Source organism: Pleurodeles waltl, chromosome 3_1 (assembly GCF_031143425.1).
Source record: "Pleurodeles waltl isolate 20211129_DDA chromosome 3_1, aPleWal1.hap1.20221129, whole genome shotgun sequence".
Classification (NCBI taxonomy): domain Eukaryota; kingdom Metazoa; phylum Chordata; class Amphibia; order Caudata; family Salamandridae; genus Pleurodeles; species Pleurodeles waltl.
In genome coordinates, this window is record NC_090440.1 from 724,181,745 (window position 1) to 724,195,147 (window position 13,403).

The 13,403-nt window shown below is 46.8% G+C and overlaps 1 protein-coding gene across 1 annotated transcript in view; it reads right to left on the reverse strand.

Annotated features, from left to right (window-relative positions):
• LOC138284568 (intermembrane lipid transfer protein VPS13C-like) overlaps positions 1–13,403 on the reverse strand; it is a 953,192-nt gene that overhangs the window by 328,144 nt on the left and 611,645 nt on the right. The gene's annotated exons all lie outside the window — the stretch shown is intronic.

Below are 13,403 nucleotides of genomic sequence, written 5' to 3' on the forward strand. Positions count from 1 at the left end.
GTAGTCTGTGTAGTTGGCAAATTCTTTTGAATTAAATATACCTTGCCCATGTAATACCACCTCTAGTGTTTCTCAATAAGGTTCAATTCTTCTTGAGGGAGACATATTTTAACTTCGGAGGTCAGAAAAGACATAACTGAAGACTTTGGTCTTGCTCCTTTGTTGTTTGAAGAACAGAGTGGTTGAATTACCAGTGGCACAGGACTGGGTTTTGAGCCATTAATATTAGTTTTAAGCTTGCCCATGCACTAAGAGTGTCAAGGGACAGGTGAGAAAGAGGGCGTGGTCCAGTCTGGTATGGACGCAGGTACTACTTTTGGCCCTGGCACTTCCTGTGCTGTGGGGCTGACAAGCATGCTTAATAGTGCTGAGCCCCTCCTCCTAGGGGAAAGAATTCTGGACGATAAAGTGCCTCTTGCACCAAGGCCACATACAAGGTTGCAGCAAATACCAGCAAATACTCCCAAGTAGTTGCCTGACAAATGCTCAAAATAGGAACTCTGAGTTGGATTAGAGAATTAGCTCCCTTCCATTAGGAACAAACAAGACCTTCATCTTTTCCCTCTTTTGGTGCAGCTTTTCCGCCATCCAGTCTATTTTGTATTATCCAATGTTGTCAGCTGATATTTTCATTGTCTAGTCCATGCCAAAAGAGATCATTTTTCTCCTATCCAGGCACTCACACCTCGGTTAAAAGTTAAATGCCACTTGGGTTGGACATTTTGGATTGACACATAGTTGAAAGGTGTGACAATGGGATCCGTATTGTGAAACTTTGCCTGCAAGAACCTGCAAGAACCTGCATTGAGAGGTTGGTTTAAGTTATTGTGGAAAGGCTGAATAGTTATCTGTTGCAGATTTATTTGTTATCGTGCTTCCTTTATAAGCTTTTAGAAAAGCTTTGCTTTGTTTCTGCACTTTCGTTGGCATGGTCTCTGCTAATGTTGTAACCAAATTGTTGTATCATATTAATAATTTGTCCTCTTCTATCTCTATCATTGCATTAGCTATTTCCACAGACTCCAAACGCGGGTCTCCTTGCAGAAATTCCAAAAGTTGGTCTCCTTGCACAGACTCCAAAGGTGGGCCTCATTATTGATTTGAATCTGCGCTGCAGTAGACTGTCACATCTGCAGAGCAGTACTGCACAAGTGGGATCCCTTCTCAAACCACTGGGACCTAGTACAGTGGAGCCTAACAGTATGTCTGATGGAAGTTCTGTACAGAGCAGAAGCTACCAGCTAGATTACTGCCACTGGAGTTTTACAATATGGGAATAATACACCAGGCCTTGCTAATCCGCACCTGGAAGACAGATGTTCCTTCAGCTATAATGTTGTTGCAGAGAAATACGACGACCATCCACCAAGACTGAGTCTGCCGGGGATCGATGAAAATGAGCAACAACTTTCTTCTTTCCCTCTCTAGTAAGCTCTGCCCAAATCTGCACTGTCAGTAGCAGTGGAACATTATCTATTCTCCCCACCTAGCACCCACCTTAGTTACACTGCAAGTTGCAACTCAGATATCCTATTAATTTATGGCATTTTTTAAAAAAGTTTAGCATTCACCCTAAAACCGGTTCCATTGTTACAGCTGATATCTGCAAAAGTGGGCTCAAAGTAAGATTGGGATGTAAAGATCCAAGCTTTTACACTTTAACAGAATTTCCTTAGTTGTATTCTCGGAGGAGAATTCTCATAGATTTTCAGGCTTTCTGAAGAGCGTAGGTAGAAAACATCCTGCTTAAAGACCATAAATGTCAATTTACCAAAATGGCAGGGTAGCGGAAGAAACATCACACACCATCAGACAGGGCACAAAGGGGTACTGCTCAAACAAGTGTTTCTGGATCCAGTCTGACACCTGGGGAAATTCCAAAGTAAGGAATTCAAAGGTAAGGAATCTGCAGCTAGAAGTCTATCAGATCATATATATGAAGGGGAGGGAGCACCTCCCTGAGCCAAATCCAATCAAAAAAAGGGGAGGAGTCACATGGCCCCACCCCCCCAGCCTCACTAGGTCCTTGGGACCCCAACCTCTGGGGCTATATTTTATTAAAAAGGGTAGGGAGGGCACAGGCCCCTCCCTTAGCCTTCATAGGGCCCAGGGACCCCATAGCCTGAGTCCTTTTTTTTTTTTTTTTTTTTTTTTTTTTAAATAAAAGATGGGTCACACTGTGCCCATCCAGCTCCTTTTTATATGCTCCATCCGAGCAGTTTGCGTTTTGTTTCCCAGCCCACATCAGTGCAGGCAGGGAAACAGAACCAAAGCCTCCTCCCAGCCGGCGGAAGCATTTTTAATCCCCTGCTGGCTGGGAGCAGAATTAGGGCCTTATTACAAGTGTTGCAGTCTTGAGACCGCCACACTTGCAGTAGTGGTCAGATTGCCGCCAAAGTGGCGACCTGACCACCATATTACGACCTTGGCTGAGCCGCCACTGCCGGACCGCCTTGGCATGGGCAGTGCAGGGGCCCCCATGGACAGCCCCAATGTGCTTCTCACTGCCTGCAAAGAAAGCAAAGCAGGCAGTGAAAAGCCCGATGGGTGCTGTCGCCCCTGATGCACCGCAACATTATGTGCCAGCGTCACTGTTGTGGCCTATTTTCCACTGGCAGTGCTGCCGGTCTTAATCCACCAGGGCAGCGCTGCAAGCAGTGCTGCCCTCCGGATTACGAGTCCTGTGTCCTCCATCTTTTGCATGGCGGTTTCACCCTATGGACAGCCCCATTGCACTTTTCACTGCCTGCAAGTGAAAAGCGCGATAGGTGCTGTCACACCCGACGCACTGCAACACTGCCGCCAGCTCGATTACGAACCAGTGTCAATGTTGTGGCTTGTTTCCCGCTGGGCCAGTGGGAAACTCTTGGTGTATGTCTATAAAGCTTCCCCATTCAGGGTCTGAAAGTTAAGCATTTATGCCAGCAACATTCCATGACAATCTTAAACAGTCAGCTTCTGCCATGGTCATTCTCATTGCATCAGCAGCATTGGCTTTGTTCTGATTCTCCAAATGTATTTGACTAAGCTGATCAGGTTGAAGACTTGGGATGACTTCGGTTGGGATTTCACCCTGGCTTGTAGTCTTCGCGCTTATTGTACTTTCCCATTCTCTTTCCAAGATCATCCAATGGGAGGGCCCTGCATTACTTATATTTCCCTCTTGACATTAGTCTTCCTGTTGTCCGTCTATCCAACGATGTGTGAACTTGGTGGTATCAAGGGGCCTAATCTCATTTGGGTCACTAAGCCTTATTTGCAACATTTTAGGGGGCTGGAATCTCAGTTCAAGAGCTATTAGTCCTTCTATCAAGAACTGGGACCTTAGTTTCAGCCCTATTGTGTCATGGGATCTATTAGTATTGCTAAGACGCCTTATGTAGGGAAACGTCTCCCTTGGCATGGTTACCCCCTAACTTTGTGCCTTTTGTTAATGCTAGTTATGACTGAAAGTGTGGTAGGAACCTGCTAACCAGGCACCAGCACCAGTGTTCTTTCCCTAAACTGTACCTTTCTTCCCACAATTGGCACAGCCCTGGCACACAGATAAGTCCCTTGTAACTGGTACCAAGGGCCCTGTGGCCAGGGAAGGTCTCTAAGGGCTGCAACATGTATTATGCCACCCTGGGGAGACCTCATTCAGCACATGCCCACAGCTTGTGTGTGCTGGTGGGGAGAAAATGACTAAGTCGACATGGCACTCCCCTCAGGGTGCCATGCCCACCTCTCACTGCCTATGGCATAGGTAAGGCACCCCTCTAGCAGGCCTTACAGCCCTAAAGCAGGGTGCACTATACCACAGGTGAGGGCATATGTGCATGAGAACTATGTCCCTACAACATCTAAGCCAAACCTTAGACATTGTAAGTGTAGGGTAGCAATAAGGAGTATATGGTCTTAGAGTTTGTCAAACAAGAACTCCACAGTTCCATATTGGCTACACTGAAATCTGTGAAGTTTGGTATCAAACTTCTCAGCACAATAAATCCACATCAGTGCAGGCCCTCCTTTGACCTCTGCACCTGACCGGCCCTGAGTTGCTGGTGCGGTGGCTTTGGGGTTGACTTGAACCCCCAACGGTGGGCTGCCTATGCCCAGGAGACTGACTGTGTGAGTGTTTTACTTACCTGAGAAGCTAACCAATACTTACCTCCCCCAGGAACTGTTGATTTTTGCAGTGTCCACTTTTAAAATAGCTTATTGCCATTTTAACCAAAACTGTGTGTACTACTGTTTTAAATCAAAGATCTATACTTATCTGTGTGAAGTATCTTACAATTTATCTACTTACCTAAAATTTGAATCTTGTGGTTCTAAAAATAAAGAAAATATATTTTTCTATCTAAAAATCTACTGACCTGCAGGTAAGTCTTTGAGTGTGTGTTCTCATTTATTGCCTGTGTGTGTACAACAAATGCTTAACACTACCTTCTGATAAGCCTACTGCTCTACCACACTACCACAAAATAGAGCATTAGTATTATCCAATTGTGCCACTATCAACCTCTAAGGGGAATCCTTGGACTCTGTGCACACTATCTCTCACTTTGAGAATGTACAGAGCCACCTTCTTACACCTTACATAGAGGATGTCTTCTCTTTTGCCAGACCAGCAGCCGTTAGAATGTCTTATCCAGAGAATTACTTTATTGGTTAGCGCTTCTTGCGATTCCCTCCTTTCAAATGACAATTTAGGAATGTTAATCATGTGAATATCATATTGATCTTTATGTTCATTATTCACCCTCATTATTCTATTGGCTGTGTGCATGTTTCCCAGGTGGGGTTTCCTCTAATTATACTGTGAATAGCTTTTTCTCATTTCCCTGTGTGTGTGTTACCCTGGCCCATGGATAAATTTCCCCCTGTGTTCCTGGTTTCCATCAAGCCTTCTTTAGCTATGCTGCTGCAATCAAGGCAAAAGGCCAAATTCTCGTGCAGATAAAATCTAATATGTGAGGGTTGATTTGTGGCTATTAGTCCAGGCCTATCGCTTGAGTCTTTCCTTGTCTTGTTCGTTTTCATGACCAATGTTAATTTATCCAATTTCTCATTTAGATTATCGGCCAAATGGCTTATGCAGTACCATAGCTGCATAATTTCGCCCTTTAAGGATAGTATCTGTTTAATGAGGGGGATACTTTCTCTTTTGTGGGGTGGCCTGGGAGCAGCAGTTTCTGCCTCAATGGGATCCACAGTGTTCAATCCTGCGTACCTATTGGAGCATTCTACAGTGTTAATTATAGTTGTTAAAGTTATAGATTGCTCAGACACACAATCAAAGGATAATATTTCACGGGGGTGTTGGGCTGGGCAGTGGAGGGGACATGTTCCTTCACAAAAGGGCCTTGCTGTTGCAATTTGGGGACCCCACCTTTTCGGTTTATTTGAGAAAGAGCCTAATGCCCTTATGGGCTGGCCCATTAATTTTGGCCTTCGAAGCAGTCATTTTGCCTGACTTCCCATGACGTTTATTTTTATGGTCAAGCAGCCCTCCACTTCCTCAAATAACTTGTCAATCTCACACAAAGTACAGTTCTCTGTCGCATGTCTGGGGGCTTTCTTCACACCCCCTGGCCCCAAAGGCCCATCACCGCTTTCCGCTTCACCATGGCAATTCCTTTCCTCTTAATCAACTACACTCTATGTAACAAATGTGGCCTGCATCAATAAGATACTGATAAACTCCTGGTCTTATCAGTATGGGCTTATACAATAATATTCTAAAAATCAATGCAAACTCTAAAGCAGGACACCAAACTAATATGTTATCTTGTTTCAGTTCTACTGTTATTCCAGATCAGCTATGAGACCTTTCAGTCACACGTCAGGCCAGACAAGTACCTCAGTTATGGCAAAGACGAAATCTGAATTTGTCTGTCCTCCACACCTTTTTGGTAGTATAGTAGACCCTATAAACAATATTGCCAAGGTTTGAGAGCCCATCTTATTTGCTTCTGTGAAATTCTGGAGCCAGAAAGTATGCATTTACTGTAGGGTTTTTAATGTGGGTGGCATGACTTATCCAAGAAGCCTTGAAAGTGTAATGTCTTTGATATTATGTGCGTTAGGACCCTCGCAGTCCTGAGCGGACTACAGACAGGAATTACATAATCTGATGGGAGTTGTTAAAGTGTGTTTATAAAAGTTATGATGTAATGTGTACAGACAGCAACAGTATGTTGAAGAATAAATAACTCTGACCTCCAAGAATCTAAGCAAACATGTTGAAGACTCGAGAAAAAGTGGCGCCAGGAACAGACACTGGACAACCATACACCCTTTAAGAACGCCATCCGCAGACACCACCAACTCATCCGAACCACCAACCCACACAGCTACAAGGAGCTCTTCAACATTGTGAAGGAAATCTCCAACCTTGGCGCCAACATCAGCGCCATCCCAAGACCTCTGCGACTCCCTAGCCACCTTCTTCTACCACAAGATCGCAGACATCCATAACAGCGTCAACACCCAGACCCCCCCATCAGTCACCGATACCACAGACTCACTGCCCCATAGCCTCCTGCTCTCCTGGACCCACGTCAATGACGACACCATCAAAATCATGAACACCATCCACTCCAGCTCACCATCCAACCCCTACCCTCACCACATCTTCAACAATGCGAGCTCAGTCATTGCACCCCACCTCCGGAAGATCATCAACAGTTCCTTCGAGACAGCCACCTTCCCGGAGAGCTGGAAACATGCAGAGATAAACATCCTCCTCAAGAAACCTAAGCTGGACCCAAAGGACCTCAAGAACATCCAGCCCATCTCCCTGCTCCCCTTCCTGGCAAAAGTCACTGAGAAAACTGTCAACAAACAACTGACCCACTTCCTCGAGGAGAACACCACTCTGGACCCGCCCCGATTCTGCAGCAACCACAGCACCGAAACCGCCCTCATCGCCGCCACGATATCAGGACCATACTTGACAACAGCAAAACCACGGCCCTCATCCTCCTGGACCTCTCGCCGTGTTCCACATTCTCTGCCACCACACCCTACGCACACGCCTCAACGACGCAGGGATCCACAACAGAGCCCTGGACTGGATTACCTCCTTCCTCACCAGCAGAACCCAGAAAGTCCGCCTCCCTCCATTCCGCTCTGAAGCCACCAAAATCATCTGCGGGGTACTCCAGGGATCGTCCCTCAGCCCGACCAACTTTAACGTCTACATGGCTCCGCTCGCAAGCATCGTCCGATCTCACAACCTCAACATCATCTCATACGCTGATGACACCCAGCTGATCTTCTCCACCAACGACCCCACCACCACCAAAAAACGAACCTCCATGAAGGTATGAAGGCCATTGCCGAATGGATGATTAACAGCTGCCTGAAACGGATTTCTGAAAAAATTGAGGTCCTCATCCTTGGCTCCACCCCCTCTGTCTGTGACAACTCCTGGTGGCCTGCCACACTGGGAACCACACCGACACCAAACGACAACGCATGCAACCTGGGATTCATGCTGGAGTCATCGCCATCAATGACCCAGCAAGACACACCATCTCCTCTTCCTGCTTCAACACCCTCTGCATGCTTCGTAAGATCTACAAATGGATCCCCTCTGGAACGAGAAGTACGGTCACCCAAGCCCTCGTAAGCAGCAGACTGGACTACGGCAACGCCCTCTACACATGAACCATGGCCAAGCTCCAGGAAAGACTGAAATGCATACAGAACACCTCTGCACACCTCATCCTGGACATCCCCCGCCACAGCCACATCACAGCCCACCTGACAGACCTGCACTGACTCCCCGTCAACAAGAGAATCACGTTCAAACTCCTCACCCACGCTCACAAGGTACTGCACAACACCGGACCAGAATACCTCAACAGACAGCTCTCCTTCTACACCCCTACTCAACAGCTTTGCTCCGCTGACCTTGCCCTCGCCACAGTCCCACACAATCACAGAACGACCGTCGGTGGCAGATCCTTCTCCCACCTCGCCGACAAGATGTGGAACACTCTTCCCACCCACCTGCGACAGACACCGGACCTACTTACCTTCAGGAAACACCTCAAGACTTGGCTGTTCAAGCAGTAGCAGCCCCTCAGTGCCTTGAGACCTCACAGGTGAGTAGTGCGCTTCACAAATTATTTGATTGATTGATTGAATAAAGACATTGGTTACAGAGCTGTGCATGTGATGTACTCATTTGTATGCTTCAGGGCTGGGAAGTACACTACAGCTGGTCATGATGCTGGAATACATGCCCTGAAGAAACAAAGCTTCTCTCTCTGATAGGGTGCATCAAACTTCTTGTGCATGCCATGTGCGTCTCAGGTGGATGCAAAGCAGTCTACAATTTGGCTTATGTGGAGTCCAAGCCCTACTCTAGCCGATACACAGCAATCGAAAAAGTTGAAGGCTCTGCAGAGGAGCACTTTAGAAAAGACTGCCAAAACTTGCTGGTAAGGCTGAAAGAAGAGATACTGCGCTGTGCCATAACACAGAGCCATCATCGTTATGAAGCAAACGCTAAAGGGATGAAAACCAGAAACGTACTCACCGGAAAGTGAAGCGCTAAGCGACCTTGAAAATTGGAAAAGACTGCCAGACACAAGCAATGGGATGTTGCATGAAGAGGTTGCCGGTCCCGCTTTGTGAGAAAAACCCTGCCTGAACAGCATGTGCTCTCTATGGCGACAGAAGGGAGTGCAGAGTATGATGCTGTTACATTCCTGAAGCCACCACGTTTGTTTGATACAGTGAAGACACAGAACATTGGTGCCAGGTGGACAGCATGTATCAAAATGTTTGATGACCTCATAGATGCGCTAGTAAAAGAAGACAATAAGAAAATCATCAAATATTTAAAAATCCTTGCTGGTGATGGAGAGAAACAATGGCTAAAGACATTCTCACAAGCTGATGCAACGTCATACCAAAAGTTAAAAGAAACATGAGATACCAAGTTTAATCCAATGCGATTGTTGACTACGAGAGGTACATCTCCAACCAAGCATGACAACAAGCTGGTGAAAGTATGCATGAATTTGAGAGAATTGATGCACTTTTCAAACATTGCAAGTTCTGTAACTTTAAGATGAAGAAGCCATGCACCTCAGAGTCATTGATGGCTGCCTTTCAGCTTCCTTCAGAAGACTCATATTGAGAGAGCCACTCAGTTTAGAGATAATGCTAATGGCTACAAGAGGAAAAGAACAAGCAGATTGACAAGCTGCTAACTATTGAAGCTGGAACAGAGCTTAATAAATCAGTGCTGATCATAACAAGCAAGAAAAAGCACAAAATAGATGCACACAAGTCGATGTCTCTGAAGAAGAAAAAGTTATGCTTCCGATGTGGGTTATTTCCCTATGAAGGTAAATTTCCAGCCATAGGATGGACATGCAAAGACTGCAGGAAAGAAAACCTCTTCACGAAAGTCTGCAAAGCAAAGGAGATACCTAATGCATCACAGCAAGGAGAGAAAATGGATGTCAGAAGGTTCCAGAAGCATTCTGACCATGCCCACAAGGCCAAAAGGCTACATCAATTACGACAAGTAGAAACCAAGCAAAGTCAATCATTGTCAAATTCATCATATAAAGACTCTTCAACATGATTATCAAGCTGGAGCAAAGAAGGTGGATAGGCATTCAAAAAGGAATCACCAAATGAAGAAACCAAATTCATTTTGGTCACTGTCCTAAAATTAACTCAAAGGTGAACAATTTGGCACATAACCTTCATAGTAGTGCGTCAATTAACATCATGCCAGTAAAAAAGTTGAATGACCTGTCTCTTGTGCCACGTCTTACTCCGTCAAACATGAAGGTATACACACGTGGGCTGCTTCTAAACCATTACAGATTCAAGGGTCGTTTACAGCAACCTTGCGACATAAAACGACATCAGTGCAAGTGCCATGCAGGCAAAGGACCAGGATAAAAGACCGTCAACAAACAGCTGACCACCTTCCTGGAAGACAACAACCTGCTCGACCCTTCACAAACCAGATTCCGAACCAACCACAGCACGGAAACCGCCCTCATCTCAGTCACAGACGACATCAGAACCCTGATGGACAACGGTGAAACAGTCGCCCTCATTCTCCTCGACCTCTCGGCTGCCTTTGACACCGTCTGTCACCGCACCCTAATCACCCGCCTACGCTCCACCGGGATCCAAGGCCAGGCCCTGGACTGGATCGCCTCCTTCCTCGCTAACCGCTCCCAAAGAGTTTACCTCCCTCCGTTTCGCTCAGAACCCACCAAGATCATCTGCGGCGTACCTCAAGGCTCATCGCTCAGCCCGACACTCTTCAATGTCTACATGAGCCCCCTCGCCGACATCGTACGCAAGTACGACATCATCATCACCTCCTACGCCGACGACACCCAACTTGTACTCTCCCTCACCAAGGACCCCGCCAGCGCCAAGACCAACCTACAAGAGGGTATGAAGGACGTCGCAGATTGGATGAGGCTCAGCCGCCTAAAGCTGAACTCTGAAAAAACGGAAGTCCTCATCCTCGGCAACACCCCGTCCGCCTGGGACGACTCCTGGTGGCCCACGGCCCTCGGCACCGCACCGACCCCCGCAGACCACGCCCGCAACCTCGGCTTCATCTTGGACCCTCTTCTCACCATGACCAAGCAAGTCAACGCCGTGTCCTCCGCCTGCTTCCTCACTCTCCGCATGCTCCGCAAGATCTTCCGCTGGATCCCCGCCGACACCAGAAAAACCGTGACCCACGCCCTTGTCACGAGTCGCCTGGACTACGGCAACACCCTCTACGCCGGGACCACCGCCAAACTCCAAAACCGCCTGCAACGCATCCAAAACGGCTCGGCCCGCCTCATCCTCGACGTACCCCGCAACAGCCACATCTCCGCACACCTGAGACACCTGCATTGGCTCCCAGTCAGCAAAAGGATCACCTTCCGTCTTCTCACCCACGCACACAAAGCCCTCCACAACAAGGGACCGGAATACCTCAACAGACGCCTCAGCTTCTACGTCCCCACCCGCCCCCTCTGCTCCGCTGGCCTCGCACTTGCTGCCGTCCCTCGCACCCGCCGCTCCACGGCGGGTGGGAGATCTTTCTCCTTCCTGGCGGCCAAGACCTGGAACTCCCTCCCCACCAGCCTCAGGACCACCCAGGACCACTCCGCTTTCCGGAGACTCCTAAAGACTTGGCTGTTCGAGCAGCGATAACCCCCCCTTTCCCCCCTAGCGCCTTGAGACCCGCACGGGTGAGTAGCGCGCTTTATAAATGTTAATGATTTGATTTGATTTGAATTCATGCCCTTGAGGGAACTTCATCTACCTACTGCATGCCTACTTAGCTTTGTCACTGCTGCGGACATGGGACTCATATGTCTGGACTACAACATCCATGCTCAGGCTGAAATTATGTGTCAGTTTCCCATTGTTGTTTCATGGATTAGGAAGACTAAAGAAGATTAAAGTGCAACTTCATATTAATGAGGACATTCACTCTGTTACCCAATACAACCGCAGAGTCTCTTTTCACTAACAAGCAGTTGTTGAGAAACAACTAAAAACACTGCGGAAGCATGACATCATTAAAAGCTCCACTGTCCTATGCTGGGGCTTTCACTGATAGTTGCAGTGCCAAAAAAGGACAGTGGAGGTGCAGTGAGTATTTGTGTTGATATGCAAGAGTATCAATTACATGCTGATGCAGGTCTCACTCTGAATGCAGTAAAGCGTGAGTTTCACAAAATCAAATTTAAATTCTTTGGGAACATATTCTCCGATGGGGGATTGAATCCTGACCCAGAAAAGGTGAAAGCACTGTCATCTACCTGCCCCCACAGGATGTAACCATGCTTCAATTCTACTTAAGCAGGGCCAGTTATCTCTACAGGTACATTTGCGACCTTTCTGCAGAGTGCCCCATTTGGAGACAAAGTGGAATGACCCATTACAGTGGTCCCCTGAATGTGATCACACTTTCAAAGAAATAAAACATGCAATTGAGAATGCAACTGAAATGGCCTATTTTGACCCTAAGTTGTATGCTCAGATCACAGTAGATCTGAGCCCGGTGGGGCTGGGGGCAATCCTGGCTCAATACAGTGGGCATCCAAATGCCCAAAGACACATTCTGGCCTGTCAGTAGAAGTCTGTCTGAAACAGTACATGCTTACTCTCAGCCGGAAAAGGAGAGTCTGGCCGTAGTGTGGGCCTGCAATTATTTTCATATGTTTTTATATGAGAAACATTTCACTATCATTACAGACCACCAGGCATTGCTTACTGTATTTGGAAACCCGAAAACCAAGATGCCCCCTCACATCGAGAGGTGGAGGTTGCAACTGCAAGAGTATCACTACATGATTATACACAAGCCGGAGAAAGACAAAAACCCAGAAGATTACTTTTCATGAGTGCTGCTACATCACCACAGAGCGACATCCAAAGCGACTGAAGAGTATCTCAACTTCACTTTGAAGTCAAGCAGCTCTATCCACTGAGCAGATTTTTGCTGCTACCAAAGCAGATAAAGACATGCTCATCTTCAAAGATCTTATTATGAAGCAATCCTGGAAGAAAAGTATTTGACCATTTGATGTTATTGAATTCCAAAAATTAAAAAATGTACAGGATGAGCTATCCATGACCCCAGAGTATCATATTAAGAGACTCGAGAATTGTCATGCCTGAGAGCCTAAGACAGCAAGTGACTAAGACAGAAAGTCACTGAGCTAGCCCACGAAGGACTTTGTGGCATTGTAGCCACCAAAAGAGCCCTAAGAGACCAAGTGTGGTGCCGTCACCTAGATGAATGAGTTGAGAGAGGTAAAAGCATGCGGCCTTTGTAATTCTTTATCCCCCAAGGTGATGTAGCATCCATTGACAAAGTTTGATCTTCCTGTACATGCCTGGGAGAGAGTTGCAGTTAATTTCTTTGGGCATCTAGAAAATGGACATCATCTCATGGTAGTCATTGATGAATACTCGTGTTTTACTTTGGTGGAGGACAACCTATGATAAAGTAATTGAGTGACTTCATGACATCTCTGCAACGTGGGGCATCCTGGCTATTTTCAAATCTGACAAAGCCCTGCCTTTCATAGGCAAATAATTCAAGACGTTTCTTGTTCGATTCAATGTCAAACATCAAAAGAGTACACCTCTCTGGCCCCAATGATGTTGAACAATTTATAAGCACTCTTAAGAGCGTAATTCAGCAAGCGTCGATGGGCTCCAAAACTGGGGAGAGCCCTGCCATCTTGCTATATGGGACAGCCATCGGAACCAAACTACCACTCGATCAATGGATGCCGATAAGGTACATGTCACAGATACTTCTCAAAAGTGCAAAATGAAAAGAGATGCTGTTCAGCGTTGACGTGCTCAGGAAACCGCCTTTGAGAAAGGGAACTGGATACTGGTCAAACAGA